General features: G+C 39.9%; 1 pseudogene; it reads right to left on the bottom strand.

Moving 5' to 3' along the window:
• Nucleotides 1-836: 836 nt before the first annotated feature.
• On the bottom strand, nucleotides 837-11693 carry LOC101833113 (annotated as a pseudogene).
• Between the last annotated feature and the right edge of the window lie 6862 nt (nucleotides 11694-18555).

Here is an 18555-nt window from a genome sequence, read left to right as displayed (position 1 = left end):
CGGCATTTGCAACAGCGCTGAAGACCCAATCCTTGCATGCTAACACACTCCTACGCTCCTTGTTTCTTGCCATGGAAAACACCACTTGTTTAAACTGTGAACCAACACAACCCTGTCTTTTGTTAAATTAATTGATCTTGTTGGGTTCTTAAGTTAAAGCAATGAGGGACTAGAGAGATGGCTCAGAGGTTAAGGGCACTGGCTGCTCTTCCAGAGGTCCTGAGTTCAATTCCCAGCATCCACATGGTGGCTCACAGCCATCGGTGATAAGACCTGGCGCCCTCTTCTGGCGTGCAGGAATACATCGCTGCATGCATAATAAATAAATCTTAAAAAATTAAAGCAATGAGAAAGGTGATTAATATAGACAATGCTTATGAAAGAGGCACAAGTTTCCTTTACTTGTAACTGCACATTTCGAACAGGAACGGGCCATTAGCATAGGTTTGATTGTTCCCAGTAAATAAAATGCATTAACATTTTATGCATTTAAAATAAACTCACGCTTAATTCTACACATTTACTTCTGAATACAAAGGCAGTAATATATTCAGTTTAAAAATATTTATTATTTGTTGTTTTCCTTTTTTTGAGTAACTGGACTTTCATTTTAATGCACAGTATGAAAAATGAACCTGTAAATCAACTGAAGTGTATATACGAGAAATGAAATAGCAAATAAGCTAGACCCGTGTTTCAAACAGAAGGTCAACTAAATGTTCAAACTTGAGGCTTCCGTGGACGCATCGATTCCACAGTCTTCTTTAAAAGGTTGAAGTCTTTCCAACACAACTTTGCTACGAGCTGGTTCAGGGACCAACAGCAAATGGGAATGCTCAGCAGGGGCGGTGATCAGGGACAGTTTCCTGGGCCGCCTCACTTGGAAACTCTGCTATACCCAGTATTGCCATGTCTCCTGGGCACCTTCCTTCGTATCCAGTCTAACAGTTGTGTGGCCTTCACCGTGGCAGCTCGGAGCTGTGCGGCCAGATCTGCACCGTCATAGCCTGCTCTGTCAGCTATGACGGTTGGCAGCAATCTCAGTGCTTTAGCAAAAGGCTCCATTGCTTTAGCAAAAGGCTCCATTGCTTTAGCAAAAGGCTCCATTGCTTTAGCAAAAGGCTCCATTGCTACAGCTTCTTTTCTCCTGGCAAGTTTTGCCACGGCATGAGCCACCAGCATCTCAGAACAGCTTCCTCCATAAACTGTCCTAGGACCTTTCACAGTCTGGGCAAGACCACAAAGGGCATCGTGCAAAGACCTTTCAGCTTCATCTAGAATTTGTTGAGTGGCACCCCGAAATGCAATGGCACAAGCCTCCCCAGAAAAATGGGTAAGTCTGTTTGATCAAAAGTGGAGGCAATCTCATCATCTGTGGCAGCATGTAGGCATGCCACACCTGCAAAATCTGCATGCTCAATAGCCAGGACACCAGCAGCACCAAAGAGCTGTTCAGGATAATTATAAATTGACTGTCTGTTAATAAAGCGATCTATCCAGTCCTTAAGAATAAGTTCAACTTTATCTTTTTCTTTTCTGCATGTTCTATTTCTGCAACCTTTGCTGTGGAATCAACTCTTACCCGATAGCCAAATATCTTTATTTTTGTCTGTATCCATCCCAGTATTTTCAATACGAATTTTGGCATTTTCAATTCTCTTTGGTTGATTTACTCCAATTTTTTTTAATCCAGCAGAAAACCTTCATCTAAATAGGAGTTTGCTAGATTCCTGCCTAGTGTCTTGATGACATGAACAGCCTCCAGATTACCAGACCCTTCATTCTGAGACCAGCTTCTACAGCTAATTCAGAAAAGTGGTCCTTGTGATGAGTAAGAAGTTCTGAGTATAGTGTTCTTCCTGCAATAGTCATTAAATCTTGCCAGAACGTGACTTCATCAGAACCATGGTCAACAGCAGAGCTCAGCAGCGTCTCTCTTGCTGCCTTGGTAGCTTCTCTCCTACCTGCAATGGTGATCTGTGGATGTATCTTTTTTGCAATGAAAGATTCCGCTTCCTGGATTAGTTCCGCTGCCAAAACAGTAACAGAGGTAGCGCCATCTACAGGACCAGTCCCTTCATGAGCTCCAGCTGGGCCTTGTGGTGAGACAGTATTTATGATTTAGTAAAGCTTGCTGGAGGGTTCAGAAAGCAAAGCCAGCCACAAGACATAGAGGTCAGGCAATGGTGATACACAACTTTAATCTCAGCCAGCCGTACTAGCTAGCCAGGCAGTGGTGGCGCACGCCTCTAATCCCAGGATTCAGGAGACAGGCACACAGATCTTTCCGAGTTCAAGGCCACTCTGACCTTCACTAGAGTGGAGAGTAAAAGAGCCTACGCCTTTGATCCCAACCCTTGGAATCACATGCCTTTAATCCCAGCACTAGGGAGGTGGAGACAGGAGTGACAATGGCTGGGTGGAGAGAGGAATACAAGGAGGAGGAGACAGGAACTCGGAGCTTTTGCCTCTGAGGATCCGTGGAGACAGGGTTGTCGTTTCATCTCGGTAGAGGTAAGAGCTACTGGCTTGGCTGCTTTGCTTCTAATCTTCAGCCTGAAGGAGAACAAAAACTCGCTTGGGAAGGGATGCAGGAGATGCCACCGCAGAGCACAGCACTTGGGACGTGGAAACAGCAGGAGCTGATGGTTTCTCCGGTCCCCTTCTACCTCTTATCTGACCTTACTTTACAGCAGGTCACAAGACCCTATTCCCCCTGTCCCCCACTCACGAGAGCAGAGGTCTAAGCAAATGCCTCAACCAGCTTTCTGCTTTGATTCATGAATGCCACCCTCTCAACGCCACTTCTGTTCGATTCCCGTAAATGCTCTCACATCCTATTTGTGTAGATTGTCTCTTTTAACGCTCGCGTATGAAAGCTCACATGTCATGCATGTCTTACATTAAGTCATTTTATGTTTTAATTTCATGGGTTTATTCTTCGTGATGGAGATTTCAGTCATAAAACTTGTGAAACAAGAACAAAGCCTGGGTTGTTTCCCTGTTGGAGTCAGGAAAGTACCAGCCAAGAACTCTAGGTGGCAGCAGCAGTCTACTTGCTCAAGAAAGATTTCAAGCACTCAGAAAGAAGGAACATTTAGGTTTTTTCTTTTGTTCAGATAAGCAATATTAAAGTTTCTTAACTGAACAGAAATATTCTGGGTTGTTTTAAATCACTGGACACTGGAATGGAAATATCTACAAAGCAATGAGATTGGAGGCAGCCCACGGTCTCCACTCGTGAAAAAATCGTGTTCTAATAACTTAGTTCAGGAAGAAAGCGTGATACCGGGAAATACACATATCCTTCTTCTTGTGCATCATATACTTACGAAATTGCACTCTGACATACCTAAGTTTTGCCTTACGATCTCGGTCATAGCCAAATACAAATTTCCTGGAGTAGCAACAGCACTGGCAGAATGGTCTGATCAGAGGCTTTCGGGATGAGGGCTGTGAAGGCTGTGCTAACGCTCCGATCCTGTGCTGGGTCTGGCACAGGTCTGGGATCCTGACTACACTAGGAGCAAGGCAGAAAGACCAAGCAAGGCATGCCTGCAATAGAGGTGTTCAGGGAAACTTAGTGAGACCCTCTCAAAAGGGAAAGAAAGAGAAAAGAAAGAAAGAAAGAGAGGCTGTGTATACGGCTCAGAGTTTGCATGCATGATGCTCTGGGTTAATGCTTAGTACCATAAATAAGCAAATAAAAATAATTTTTTTTCATTTACTCGTCTCTCCTGATCCTGGGTGTTTTTTTTTTTAACCTATTCTCACTTCTTATAGCATTTTTTATTGACTCCTCTTTTCATTGTTGTTTTTCATTCTGAGAAAATATGGTGGGAAAATACTTGTAAGTTATATAATCAATAAAATCTCTTTGCAAATCATTTTCCCATAGGAGAAAGAAGAAATAAGAGAATCACATGTACACATCACTTTTTTCTAGATTTTTTATTTATATTAGAAACAATCTTATTTTACATATCATTCCCAGTTCCCTCTCCCTCCCATCCTCCCATGTCCCCCACCAAGCCCCCATCCCATCCCCCTACTGCTCCCCGGGAAGGGTGAGGCCTTCCATGGGGGATCATCAAAGTCTGTCACATCATTTGGAGCAGGGCCTAGGCCCTCCCCCGTGTGTCTAGGCTGAGGGAGGATGGGGAATGGACTCCCAAAGTCTATTGTTACACTAGGGATAAATACTGTTCCACTACCAGAGACCCCATAGACTGCCCAGGCCTCCAAACTGATACCCACATTCAGGGGGCCTGGTTCTATTCTATGCTGGTTTCCTAGCTATCACTCTGGGGACCAGGAGCTCCCCCTTGGTTAGGTCAGCTGTTTCTTTGGGTTTCCCCAGCCTGGTCTTGACCCCTTTGCTCATTACTCCTCCCTCTCTACAACTGGATTCCAGGAGTTTAGCTCAGTGCTTAGCTGTGGGTGTTTGCTTCTGCTTCCATCAGCTACTGGATGAAGGCTCTAGGATGGCATATAAGGTAGTCATCAATTCATTTTCGGGGAAGGAAATTTAAGGTGGCCTCCCTACTCTTGCTTAGATTGTTAGTTGGGGTCATCCTTGTAGATCTCTGGACGTTTCCCTAGTGCCAGATTTCTCTTTAAACCTATAATGGCTCCCTCTATTAAGGTATCTCTTTTCTTGCTCTCCTCTATTCTTTCTCTGACTCAATCTTCCTGATCCCTCATATCCTCCTCCCCCCTCCTCTTCTCCCCTTCTCTATTTCCTAACTCCCTCTCATCCCCCCACTATGTGCTCCCAATTTGCTCAGGAGATCTTGTCCCTTTTTTCTTCTTCAGGGGACCCTGTATGTCTCTCTTAGGGGCCTCCTTGTTTCCTGGCTTCTCTGGGGTTGTGGATTGTAGGCTGGTAATTCTTTGCTCTGTGTCTAAAATCCATATATGAGTGAGTACATACCATGTTTGTCTTTTTGTAACTGGGTTACCTCACTCAGGATGGTTTCTTCTAGTTCCATCCATTTGCCTGCGAATTTCAAGACTCTATTGTTTTTATTTCTGCTGAGTAGTACTCTATTGTGTAAATGTGCCACATTTTCTTTATCCACTCTTCAGTTGAGGGGCATCTAGGTTGCTTCCAGGTTCTGGCTATTACAAACAATGCTGCTATGAACATGGTTGAACAGATGTCCTTCTTGTATGAATGTGCATCCTTTTGGGCATATGTCTAGGAGTGGAATTGCTGGATCTAGAGGTAGACTGATTCCCATTTTCCTGAGGTACTGCTATTCTGATTTCCAAAGTGGCTACAGGTACATATCACTTTTAAATGAAAGGTTGGCTCTTCATGTTAACAAAAGATGAAATCTGGGTCTAGGTTATATAGAAGAAAAATATGATACAAAGTTCAGAAACATGAGTTGGGCATGGTGGTGCACACCTTTAACCTCAGCATTCAGGGCAGAGGCGGAGGTGGAGGCAGGAAGATCTCTGATCTACTGATGATTCAAGGACAGCCAGGGCTGCACAGAGAAATCCTATCTTGAAAAACAAAACAAAAAACCAAAGAACAACAACAGCAAAAACCACCTCCACAAACAAACAAACAAGCATCAACAAAACAACACCTCCCCCAAAAAGCTCAGAAACTTATCAGTTGATAAAAGTTTTAAATTTCTGTAGACAGGGTGTCAGGTTTTAGGAACTCAGATTTAAGTAATAGGAAAGTGAGGAGAAACTATCCAAGAGTAAGACTACATTGCATTGTGTGATTACAATGATTACAGTGGACACATAGGGAAAATTGTCAGAAGAAAAAATTCTTGTATTTGTCAAGGGACAGGAACATCTCCAATTTCTATGAAAAATACAGGAAAGTGAAAATCTGCCATTAATATAGAAATTGAGCTGGGTCTATTTGGATATATATATATATTGATACATATTATATATTTTCAATCAAAGCATTTTTTGTTATGTATGGTTTCTCTTTCTGCTGATCAAATCTTGGTTAGAGTTGCTAGTAGTGTCTGAGATTGCAACCTGGTCCCAGATTGATCATTCATCATGTGCTCTGAATAGTTGAGTCTTATAGATAAACATTACTCATATCTGAATAACAATAAGAAACACTGTATCTCATTATCTTAGTATCTAACCCTGTAACTCAGAGGTAGTTAAAATGGAACAAAATAACAATTTGAATGAAAGTTACTACTAATTATTTACTTGTTCTGATAGGTTACTTAAAAATGTGTTTGGAAAATCAGTTCCCTAAAACATAAACCAGGGGTAAGGGCTATACAGTAATTAATATTCAAAATAATGCAAAATAGATTAGCAGAATGAACAGCTTCCCCATAAATTTCATAGACATCGGGGGCACACTCTTGTACCTGGGAGACTCGTAAGAGAAACCCTGCCATCTGCATTTGATTGGAAATTGCCTGTTGCTTTTGTTACACAAAATGTAACCTTATAAAAGACATCTGTGCTAGAGGGGGTAAAGAAACAGAGAACCTCCAATAAAAACAGAACCTAGAAGGCATTGCTTTCTGCACATAGATATTGGTTCTGTAAATCCAGTCTTGCCTTGTAAAGTTAATGAGGCTCCTCCAAGCTTTTAAAATCACCACAACTGGAATCCATATAACTAGAGAAATAAATGGAGGTTAACTATACTGTGGCTTTAGATTATACTTTCTATGTTAACAGTCCAATAAAAACTTGGGCTAAGTGAACAGAGATATTAAACTTTTTATTGCATATATATTGAAACAGTCATTTTGTTAGCGCTCCTGTGAACTGGGCAAGGGAATTAGGTCTCTGAATGTAAAGGGCCCTGTGAGGAAGAAAGAAATGGAATGACTTAAACGTATTATGAAGTAGCAAGAAAATACAAAAGCTACAGAAGCGATTTTAAAGACAGAATAAGACAAGAAGAAAGAGGAAGGTTGAGTGGAGAAAAGAAACAGAAAAGATATTGTGCAATAGGGGATGCTGTATCAGTCATGGAGAAATTGACAGGTGAAGTCTTTTACATTTAACTTTGTGTGTGTGTATGTGTGTGTGTGTGTGTGTGTGTGTGTGTGTGTGTGTGTTGGCTCTGAGCTGACTTTGAATGATGTGGAATATATTGATAATAAAGGGCCTGGATATTAATTATACTACTTAACTGAATTTTGAGAAGTCACACCAACTAGGAAATAATTACAAAAGCACTCTGACCACTTTCAGAACTCTTGAGTCTTGAGTATTCCTTGGTCTATTTCCTCATGGGTCACTACGTCGTCTTCTCTGAGGGAATTGTGTTTGTCATGAATCTATAGGCTGGTTTAGACAAATTTTAAACTTTAGAATAGGAACAAATAAGGCGTTTGTATGTGTGCCTATCGTATAATTGTGAGATCAATGATTATTCTTTTGATTAGCACACTTTGTTCTGTTTCATTACATAACGTACTCTGATTTATGGTTATACTATAGCTCAGTATTAATGGAATTGAAGATTGGTTTTTATTTGTTACTATGAATCACATTTTTGAAAATGTTGTGTAACAATTCCCTTTGAGATTGAAACATTCTATCTTATAGGAGAATCTCCTTAAGCAGGAAGGTAAACAACCCAAAATAGCTTTAGGAAGTTCCTGAAACTGATTGGATTCACTATGTCCCTCCCTTCCAGAGTAAACAGATGAAGCCAAGCTGCAAAGAAGGCTCTCAGATAGGCTAAGCTGCAAAGACTCTCAGGCTAGACCAGCTGTCTGGGAGAAGTAGAAACAGTCAAAATGCAGGGAAGAGGTTAGACCCCCCTGAGGCACCTGGAAACATCACTCTCCAAGCTGCCTATAGGCTGTACAGAGTGCTCCAGGTTCCCAGCTTTGTGCATTGTCACCCATTCTGGGGTGGACCATGGTGAGGCAGCTGTCATCAAGTCATTTCTGCTCCTGAAAGTAACCCCAATAAAACTCATGGGTTCACCAAGTTGGACTTCAGTGTTACCAATTCTTTTATCTGTCATGGGCTTCTCATCTGGGGTGAGTAGATGTGTGTGCTGCATCTTCTCAGAAAACATTTTGTCACACACCACATAGTTCCCTGCTGGGGTATATAGACACCCTTGGGAAGTGTTGGGACCATGAGACTTGTAAATAGTAGTTGCAGAGAATGTTATTACTTTTGCATTTCACCATCAGTGTATGACTGTTAAAGATTCTCCCCATATACTTAGTGCTTGGTATTGCCAATGCACTGACACATATGATGTAAATCCTATTCAGTAGGAATTGAACACTGTATCTTAGTTTGATCTTCGTTTGTATTCCTAAGATGAAAGTTCATAACCTTCTAATATTTTTTTTCAGGAATTGATCATATCAGACAAACCATGTATTTTGTATGTCTTTCTTACTGATTTGCAGACATTCTTATATAGTCCAGGGACAAGTTATATGACAGGTAAGTATAGCACAAATGCATTTTCCAACACAACAATCTGTCTTTTACTTTATTTGGGCGTCTGTTCATTTTAATTTTAATCTCGTAGTCAGTTTCTCTTTGCTTGACATAAGCAACTTAAGGGAGAACGGGCCCATTTTGGCTTAAAGTCCCTGAGGGATACAATTGGTGGCAGGGAGAAATGTCAGCAGGCAGGGAAAGTGTGGGGGAAGAAACGAGAGGCTAGGTGGTCACATCGCATTTGCATGCAGAAATCCGAGACACTGAGCAAGAAGTCATGAATTTGAGGGAGAATGGGGAGAAGGGTTGGAGGCAGGTAGGGAAGGAACCAATGTAATTAAATTAAAACCCCCAAAATTAAAAAATGTTTTCTTTTCTTATTTCATCAATGAATCATTGTTCATCAAAAGTGCCTGGCATTTGAAAAAGTCATAGGGAATCATATAATATTATGTTTACCTAAAATCACATAATATGCATACATACATACACATATATTTGTCTACGTAAAACTAATCATAAGAGATAGGGGAAGACCCTATACACTCATTAAAGGAAAAATCCACCAAGAGGATATTGTACTTCTAAACATATATACACCAAACACCAGGACAGCTGAGTTCATAAAAGAAAAACCAACACAGCTGAGATCTTATATTGACCTCACATAATTGGTGACCAATATACCTCTGTTGCTAATAGACAGATCATCCAGACAAACATCAAACAGAGAAGTGCTGGCCTTCATAACATAATAAATCAAATGGACCTAGCAGATGTCTTCAGAATGTTTCACCCAAACACAGAAGAATACACATTCTTCCCAGAGGCTCATGAAAACTTTCCCCACATATTTGGACACACAGCATGTCTCAACAGATATCAGAACATTGAAATAACACTCAGCATCCTATATGATCATGATAGATTAAAGCTGCGTTTCAAAAATGACAGAAACAGCAGAAGTACTCAAACTCATGGCAACTGAACAAGGCACTGTGGCATTACAGCACATCAAGAAAGATATCAAGAAAGAAAGTAAAAACTTTTGAGAATTGGGTAAAAATGAAGTCACGAGGAATCCAAACATACAGAGCACATGAAGGCAAGTTCACAGCAGTGCATGCCTGCAAAAGAAATCAGAGAGCTCTCACATTAGCAATGGTACATCTGAAAGCTCTAAAATAAACAGGAGAAACAATACCCCAAATGAGTGCATGACAAGAAATAATCAAACTCAGGACTGAATTCAATAACTAGAAACTAACAACCCTCCCAAAACTAAACCAAACCAAACCAAACAACCAAAACAAAAATAAACAACAACAAAACAATACAAAGAAACAATGTGATGAAGAGTTGATTCTTTGATAAAATCAGTAAGATTGGTAAACCCTTAGCCAAATTGACTACAAGACACAGAGAAGATGCAAATTAACAAAATTAGACACAAAAGGCAGACATTATTACACAGTGAGGAAATCCAGAGATTCATAAGGATACACTTAAAAAAGTCTGTACTCCACTGAATTGTAAAATTTAAAAGAAACGCATCATCTTTTTATATGTACCACCCATAAAAGTTAAATCAAGATCAGATAAGCAATTTAAACAGATGCATAGCCCCTAGTGAAATAGAGGCAGTAATTAAAACTCTCCCAACAACAACAACAAAAGCTCAGATAATTTCGTGCAAAACTCAACCATGTCTTCAAAGGAGAATTAACACCAATACTTCTGACATTAATCTGCAAAGCAGAAAGAGAGGGAACACTGCTAAATTATTTTTATAATGCCACAATTACCCTCATACAAAAAGTCCATCAAAAAAGAGAATTACAGATCACTTTCCTTTATGAGCATAAATGCAAAAAAAAATCGCAATGAAATACTGGCAAACAGAATTCAAGAGCGCATTAGAAAGATTATCTACCACCATTAAGTAGGTGCTAGCCCAAAGATCAGGGATGACTCTCCGGCATAGTTCCCTGAGCCCCAAGGGGTCTGATGGACGCATCCCATTTAGGGCCCAGTGCTCCATAATTTCCCACTCTGCACATTCTCCAGCTATGGGTCTCTGTATTAGTTCCCATTCACTGTAGGAGGAAGCTTCTCTGGTGGGTATAGAAGAATGCTGTTAGAAGTCATTTTGTTACTATGTCCCGTTATCAGAAAAGTAGTATTTGTGGTTCACCTAGGATTGTTTTAACTGTACTGTTTTTTTTTTTCTGTGAAGACACAAGTTGTCCTCTCATTTTCTATGAAGAATCATGTTGAATTTTTGATGGGGATTGTATTGACTCTCAAGATTGTTTTTGGTTGATTGACCATTTCCCCTATATTAATCCTACCAGTCCATGAGAATGGAGACCTTTCCATCTTCTGGTATCTTCTTCAAGTTCATTCTTCAATATCGTAAAGATTTTATTATACAGTCTTTTGTTATGCCCAGGATGCAGAACCCCAGAACACGAGCACCACAGAGCCTAGTGCCGATGCAAACGCACAGGGGTTTATTAAAAAACAAACTGGAGTTTGGGCAGTCCAGCAGCACTCCAACACTGTATAATATCACTGATCGAATTAGTGCCCGACTGTAATGTTATTCTGGCAGTTTTGCTGGTTCTGCTAATTCAGCATTGTAACTGTGGTTAGGTGTTTTGTTGATGAAATGTTAAATTTAGTATATAGCTTAAATCAAGCTGCTACTAACCTGGGATTTTCAACCCTCCTGTCTAGGTTTCATGTTCCCAGAATGTTGTATTCATGTTACCAGAGGAGAAAAGCAGTCAGTAGTCTTTCCCAGCTGTGAATCTTGTAAACTACAATAATGACTGACTTGTAAAAATATGCCCTTTGCGGCAACACTTCATATGAGAGTTATGGGAGTAACTAACTACTTTCTGGTTTGATTTAAGGCCCACATCACAGATTGAATTCATGCCACGTACTTTTAACTGGGCCCCAAACCAATCAAACAAATAAACAACAACAACAACAACAACAACAAAAAAAACGGAGAAACTCCAACCTCCCCAAACAAAAACCAAACCAACCCCCCCCCCACAAAGAAAAAAAAGAAAAAAAGAAAAAACCCAAAACAACAGACCTAGGCCCTAAGGGAAAGTCTGCCACTGTTACTCTGCTGAATGGACATAGTAACGAAGCGTTCTGGCAGTTCTTACCTTTGCAATTAATGCATTTCTCAGCTGCCACCAGTGAAGCTTCTTTTCACACAGATGACGATTGATACCGAAACCCATAACTGACCAAGGTTTGCAGAATAAGAGACTAAGTGCTCACATCTGGGTCTCGCCTCCTTTCCCGGAAGCTCAGGAATCATTGCAGAAGCAGGAGTAGAAAGACTGCAAAAGCCACAGGGAGTGCAACCAATAACAAAAACTAAAACAGTCAATTAGTCAAAAATCAGAGTTTACCCTGCCAAGTAGTTAATACTGAAATGAAAAAAAAGACAGTTTAAATTTGCAAACCAAACATCCATGTTTTCTATCAGAACACCAATTAAAAGAATATAAAAGGAACTCTCAAAACTGAAAGGAAAAAGTAAACATTCTGCTTAAAAACTAGGAAAAATAAATTTAGGAAAAATTTAGAACTAGGAAAAATAAAAGAAGCATTTTATTGCAGAGAAAACACAACGAAAATAAGCCCACAGATTGTGTTCAGTGCATTAATAAATGAAAAGCAACATTCTTGCTGGGTAGTGGCGCACACCTTTAATCCAGCACTTGGGAGGCAGAGGCAGGCGGATCTCTGTGAGTTCAGCCTCATCTACAGAGTGCGTTTCAGGACAGCCAGGGCTGCACAGTGGAACCTTGACTCAAAACAACAGTAGCAGCAAAAACAACAGCAAAACAAAGCCAACCAAACAACCAGCCAACCAACTAAACCAAAAAGAATGGAAAAGCAACGTTTCCATACACCTATCGGAACAACTAAAACGAATAATCAAAATTCCAAAATGCAGGTGAGAACTTGGTGAAATTGGATCATTTAGTGGAAAATACAGAATGATGCAAACACTCTGGGAAAATGCCTGTGATGAAGGATCCACGGCGGGGGTGGGGTGGGGTGGGGGGTGGAGTGGGGTGGGGTAGGGGGTGGGGTGTGTCTCCCTGGCTTCACATATAATCCAGGGGAAGATGTTTCATGTTTACGCTCTTTTCAAGGCCTCCCAGTAATTTTGTCGTATAGAAATGCTTTTTCCTTTGGTAAGTTTTGCACGGCCGTGTTTTGGGCTTAATTCTGAACAGTGATATAGAATGGCGTTTATCTACCGAATCCACAGCACCACACCGGAAAACTGCAAGGAAGGTTTCCAGGGTTTTTGACTGCTTAGCCACCTGGCTTATATCCTATGCTTCTCTCAGAAGACTCAATTCTGCTTCTACTTTCTCTTTGATAAAAGCTTTTGTTCTTATAGTGACTAATACTTCAGGCTGAAAGGTATAATCTGAAGATAGACAGGTACCCAAGCCCTTCCTACAAGCGCAGCCAGGCACGATCCCAGGGGAATAGCTTAGGCTGCCTTCTACCATTAAAATGGAGGGAACACATTTCTTCTATGGCAGCACAGGCTGTGCTTTTATTCCAGCAAGGAGTAACGTGTTCCCATATTCTTCTATCGAGCCCAAAATGAGGTTGGATAACAAGAGAAATAGTTGGTTCGTAACTATTACCCAGAACTACTTTAATAATAACCCAACAAATTGGGATTTTGACAAGCTGTATTAATATAAAATCTTGTATTAATATCTGATTGCCAATCCAAAACTACCCAAGAGATATTAACCACCAGCATCAATCATCAAGAATAACAAGAAATAACAAGTAAGAAATTGCCTACCGGATTGAAACATCCACTTTATCAACGATGACAGGTGTGGTTGCACAGGTAAACAGAATGGGCTGGAGCACTCGGAGTCACATTCGAGTTGTGAAGGAGAGCTCAGGGGTCTCCTCCTGGCTTAGTGCTGCCTCCCACTCTGCCACAGACATTCCGAGTAAATGCAGTAAGAGTTCATTGACAGCTCTTCACAATAGTGTGGCCGTGCCCGGGTCAGCGCCCCCTGGTTCTCTGCCTCTATCAGCCAATGTCGAATGCTGTCCTGAAGACTCGTTTCCCGGGGCTTCCCTTCCTGCCTTCAGTGAAAGCGGACAGTGATTAGCTGGTTTTAGAAATCCGTTTTTAATCCCCTAACGGCAACAACCACCTTTGCTCTTCCTAAGGTTACGTACTTAATTTAGTGCAGTGTTTACGAAGACCAATGTTCTAAACATTCGTGCTACAGAAGAAAGGCATTTAAAATTTTTATTGTTTATTTATCAATTTATTTATTATGTATACAGTACACCAGAAGGAGGCATCAGAGTCATAATAATAGATGGTTGTGAGCCACCATGTGGCTGCTGGGAATTGAACTCAGGACCTCTGGAAGAGCAGCCAGTGCTCTTAACCTCTGAGCCATCTCTCCAGCCCCAAGAAAGGCATTTAAAAAAAACAATTCAGTATATTTCTATATGTGTTATTCATGTCTCCCTAAATTGTATTTAAAATGTTAAGATAATTTTCTTTCTTATGATTAAATTATATAGTATACTTTATTTCTTACCTGTTTTACATTTTTGATAGTTCACTGTTAAGGTCCTTTAGGCCAACTCAGGATTTCAAAAATAATATACAAGAATGGTAAAGAGTTGCTATAGTGGCAAGATATGTAAAGAGGAATGTATCATATGATCTGACCTCCCTAGGAACATCATTTTAACTGTTTTGTTAAATAAAATCAGAACGGTGTTGTATTCCTTCCACCTAAATTAATACCTTTACTTACCCCAATCTAACACTCTAAAACAACATCTTGGTGAAATGGAGCTAGTCAGTCCTAATCTAACACTTTTATCCTCAAGAAAAAGGTTTCTAAGGTAAGCCCACTCCTACACACTGTATCCGTTTACGTGTGAATGATTCTGTGATGCGTTTCCGAGACAGACTACTCAGGGCACTGATATCACACTTGCAGTCCACCCCAGACATACTAAATTTTAAGATCTCATCCTTGATAGTTCCATATTTTTGTTTTGCTCATTCCTTTATTTACTATTATTAGGATTAATAGACTCTAATTTTTAAGATTATAATTACATTTCTCATTCCCCTTTCTCCCTCCAAAGACACCTCCCATATACCACCTCCTTTCTCTTTTTCAAATTTATGACATCTTTTTCTGTTAATTGTTGCTACATACATCCTGGAAATATGCTTACAAGTTACATTGTACAGTCTGAGAAGGTTGTACTTATGTATTTAGAAATCCTTGTTGTGGCCTTAGGTGATTCTTGGGAACGTGGAGATTCAGGAAGCCCTAAGCACCTTTTATTGGCATCTTCAGGATGTTACTGAGCTCTTTCCAAGTCAAGGCGCCCCGCTAAGTGGGGTGGACACTAATCCTCTCTGGGGAGAGTGGCTGAAGTGATCCCGTGGGATGGATAGTGTGTGTGAGACAAGCCTTTCCAGGTGAAATGCTTTCTGAAATGGTACAGTGAGACTAGGTTGCAACAGGACTTTGACAAAAGATCCAGTTATAGAATTACAGATACAGGAAAGGAGAAGGGCCAGTGTTACAGAAGAGAATCCAGACAGTGTAAGGAGGGAGTACACGGCCAGTGTACAGGGTTACAAACAGTAGGTAGTGATTGATACGGCCAGAAATAGGAAGTGAAACACATGCTTAGCTCAGATAAAAACAAGATTAAGATTTTTGAAGGACGTCTACCTCTTGTCTATGTCCCGTGTTTTTTTAAAATGTAATTTTAACTTAATCTCTAAAAAGAATATTCTCAATAGAAATACTGAGAATTCCTCAAAATTCCTCTATCTGTGTGTACAGTATGGGTCTCAACAAAGTACACTTTTAGTGCTTTTCCTGAGTGAATGAGCAAGGCTTTTAATGATAGCATCTAAAAATCCAACAGTAAACAGAAACTCTAACATTGTAGGAAAAAGTCCCAGATAGAGTTGAACATGCCATAGAAAAATTAATGGGACTTTATTCTTCTGATTTATGAAAGCATAACTGCAATGGATCAATTATTTTTGAGAAATAAGAAAATTGCATCCTTTTTTTTATAAGGGTGATATTGAATCCCTTTTCACCTATTATGAATGATATGCAACTGTAACTTCGACAAAATTCTGAAGGTTAGGTCAAAATGAGGAAGTTTTAAGATTTTTGTCTTACTGTCAACGTGTTGACTGGTGGTGTCACGCTGCAGGTCTTGTTTAGGTGGTCCTATTTTTGAGATTTCATGGGTGTTGTGTCTCTGCCATATCTAGTAGACACTTATCTCAAAGCAGAGGCTCTTGTTCTCTGGCTCTTACAATGTTTTACACTCTCCTTTCCCACAGTGTGCCTTGATCCTTAAGTGGAGATGTATGAACTGGGTGTGGGCTCCCCATATTCTTTTGTTCTTTGCATCTTGATGTGTTACAGATTTCTGTAATGGTTCCCATTTGGCTCAAAAAGAAACACTGAATCTGTCAGAAGAGAAAGTGGGGAATAATCTTGAACTTATTGCCACAGGAAAATACTTTCTGAAAGGATACTAATAGCACAGGCTCTAAGAACAACAATTAATAAATGGGGCTCCATGAAATTGAAAAAATTCTGTATGACAAAGATTGCTACCATTCAGACAAAGTGGCAGCCTACAGAATTGGAGGATATCGTCCGTCACCAGTTACACATCCAATAAAGGGTTAATATATAAAATATATGAAGGATTAAAAAAACTGGACATCAAGAAAAAATAACATAATTAAAACTGGGGCACAGAACTGAGCAGAGAGTTCTCAAAAGATGAGTCACAAATGACCAAGGAACACTTAAAGAAATGTTCAAAATCTTTAGTCATCAAATAAATGCAAATCAAACTACTTTGAGATTCTATTCTACACCTGTCAGAATGACTAAGATCAATAAAATAAATTTCCAATGCTGGGGAGGTGTAGGGACAGAGGAGCACTGATTCACAGTGGGTAGGAAGTGCAAACTTGTACAGCCACTATGGAAATCAGTATGGCTGTTCATCAGGAGGCAGGGAATAGATATACTTCAAGATCTAGTTGTACCCCAAATGACTCTGCATTGTACTACAGAGATACTCACTCACCCATGTTCATTGCTTCTCTATTAATAATAGCCAAAAATGGAAAACATCCTAGGTGTTTAGCAACAGATGAATAGGAAAGGAAATATACTACATTAAACAATGAAGCATTATCCAGCCATTAAAAATGAAATTATAAAATTTGTAGGTAAATGGAGTTAGAAAAAAATCACATAGAGAAGTAAACCAGACCTTGAAAGACAAATATTGTGTATGTTCTCTTATGTATGGATATCAGCTTTTAAGCCTTTGATATGCATGCTACAATCCATATAACCACAGAGGTTATTTAAATAAGGGATTGTCAGGGAGAGGAGGATCTCCCAAGGAAGGGAAATAAATATATAGTTATAGAGAGGCAGGGGGAGATTAGAAAGGAAAGATTAAATGGTGAGAGGGACAGAAGAGAGGGGGGAGGGAATGTGGGGAGAGACTACTAAAAGTATGAACTATGTGAGGGGTTATATATAAATGGAAATATAAATGGAGTAACTAAATTATGTGAGAGACAATACTCCAACTAGCATCTTTGTCACCAAGTGAAGCCTCCAGTGCAAGGAATGGTTTACATCTAGTTGAGTTGTTGGCCAAAGGGGCCCCATGGAAACCCCCAAACAACCCAGGTTAGTGTCAAGATGACTAGTTGCTCTCCAGATCTGATTGTTTGGCCCTATTGCTGAAGACAACACCTACACAACTCATTTAACACAGGGAAGGTGAGCTGGGCCTAACTAGAGTCTTCACCTCTACTGACTGGTGTTCATGATACCGAAAGGTACTCTGTGTGCTACCAGAGAAGAAAGGTAACTGTCAACTAGCTATAAACCGTGTGATTTACAACCATGTCCTACCTGTGATATATGCTGGTGCAATATTGAAAACTTTGTGGAAGCAACTAATCTCCCTCTAATTGCATTTAAGGCCCACTCCATGAGATGGAACTCATACCTGATTCTTTGGGTGGCCAAGAACCAGAGACTAGATATGCCATAGATCTAGTCGAAAACCAAACACTATTGTTCTGCTAAAGGAACACAACAATCAAATTATTCCTAATGACATTCTTCTACACCCATAGATGAGTGTCTCACCAAACCTTCATCAGAGGAGTTTCCTCCTACTGTAAATGGGAACTGATACAGCGACCCACAATCAGAGAATATTCAGAGAGTAAGAAATTATGGAACACTCAGTCCCAAATGGGATGTCTTCATCAAACCCCTCCCCTTAGGGCAGCTTGTTATTATGCCTACTCAATATAAGCATTACAAGACCCTTGCTAGGGTTGTGGTTTTTGAATTAAAAACACAAGAAGTATAATTAGGGACAAGTGTTGATGTGGGTTTCTTATTACAGTGATCAATGCTATAACTATTCTGGCTCGTAAGTGTAATAAGCATTGTCAGCTGAAGATGCTTCTCTGGTTGATAGGAATGTCTTCAGTCCTGTAAAACCAAATACTAATTTTACTTTTATAGCTTTCTAATTTATTTATTATATAGAACATATTTAAGCCACATTTATGAGATAAGAACTCATATTCTCATTGCCTGGATTCTTGCTTCTAAGAATTCTTCCTTTCTGGAAATACATAATAACTCAGATAAGAGAAATGCAGTCAGTTAAAGTATTACGAAGAAGCCTAAGAGATAACTGATTGAGAATATCTTGAAGCCCCTGTACTTCGGTAGTGATAGCCACCTCATCTTATTCCTTGTTAATATGGTGATTTCGTTCATTCCCTGATATGTAGAATGTAGTGGTGACTTGCTTAAGATAATAAAATAATCTTATAGTATAATCACCAATTAAAAATAATTTTCAAATAGACAGTCCAATTCCTGGTTCACAGGGAATGTCTCACAAACTGATGCAATCTGTAGACTCGACGGAGACCTCCTTTCCTGTAATAGACCCTTGGGAATATTACTGAAC

Source organism: Mesocricetus auratus, unplaced genomic scaffold, assembly GCF_017639785.1.
Source record: "Mesocricetus auratus isolate SY011 unplaced genomic scaffold, BCM_Maur_2.0 Super-Scaffold_100015, whole genome shotgun sequence".
NCBI classification, from domain to species: Eukaryota; Metazoa; Chordata; class Mammalia; order Rodentia; family Cricetidae; genus Mesocricetus; species Mesocricetus auratus.
This window is presented reverse-complemented; position numbering and strand designations above follow the sequence as displayed.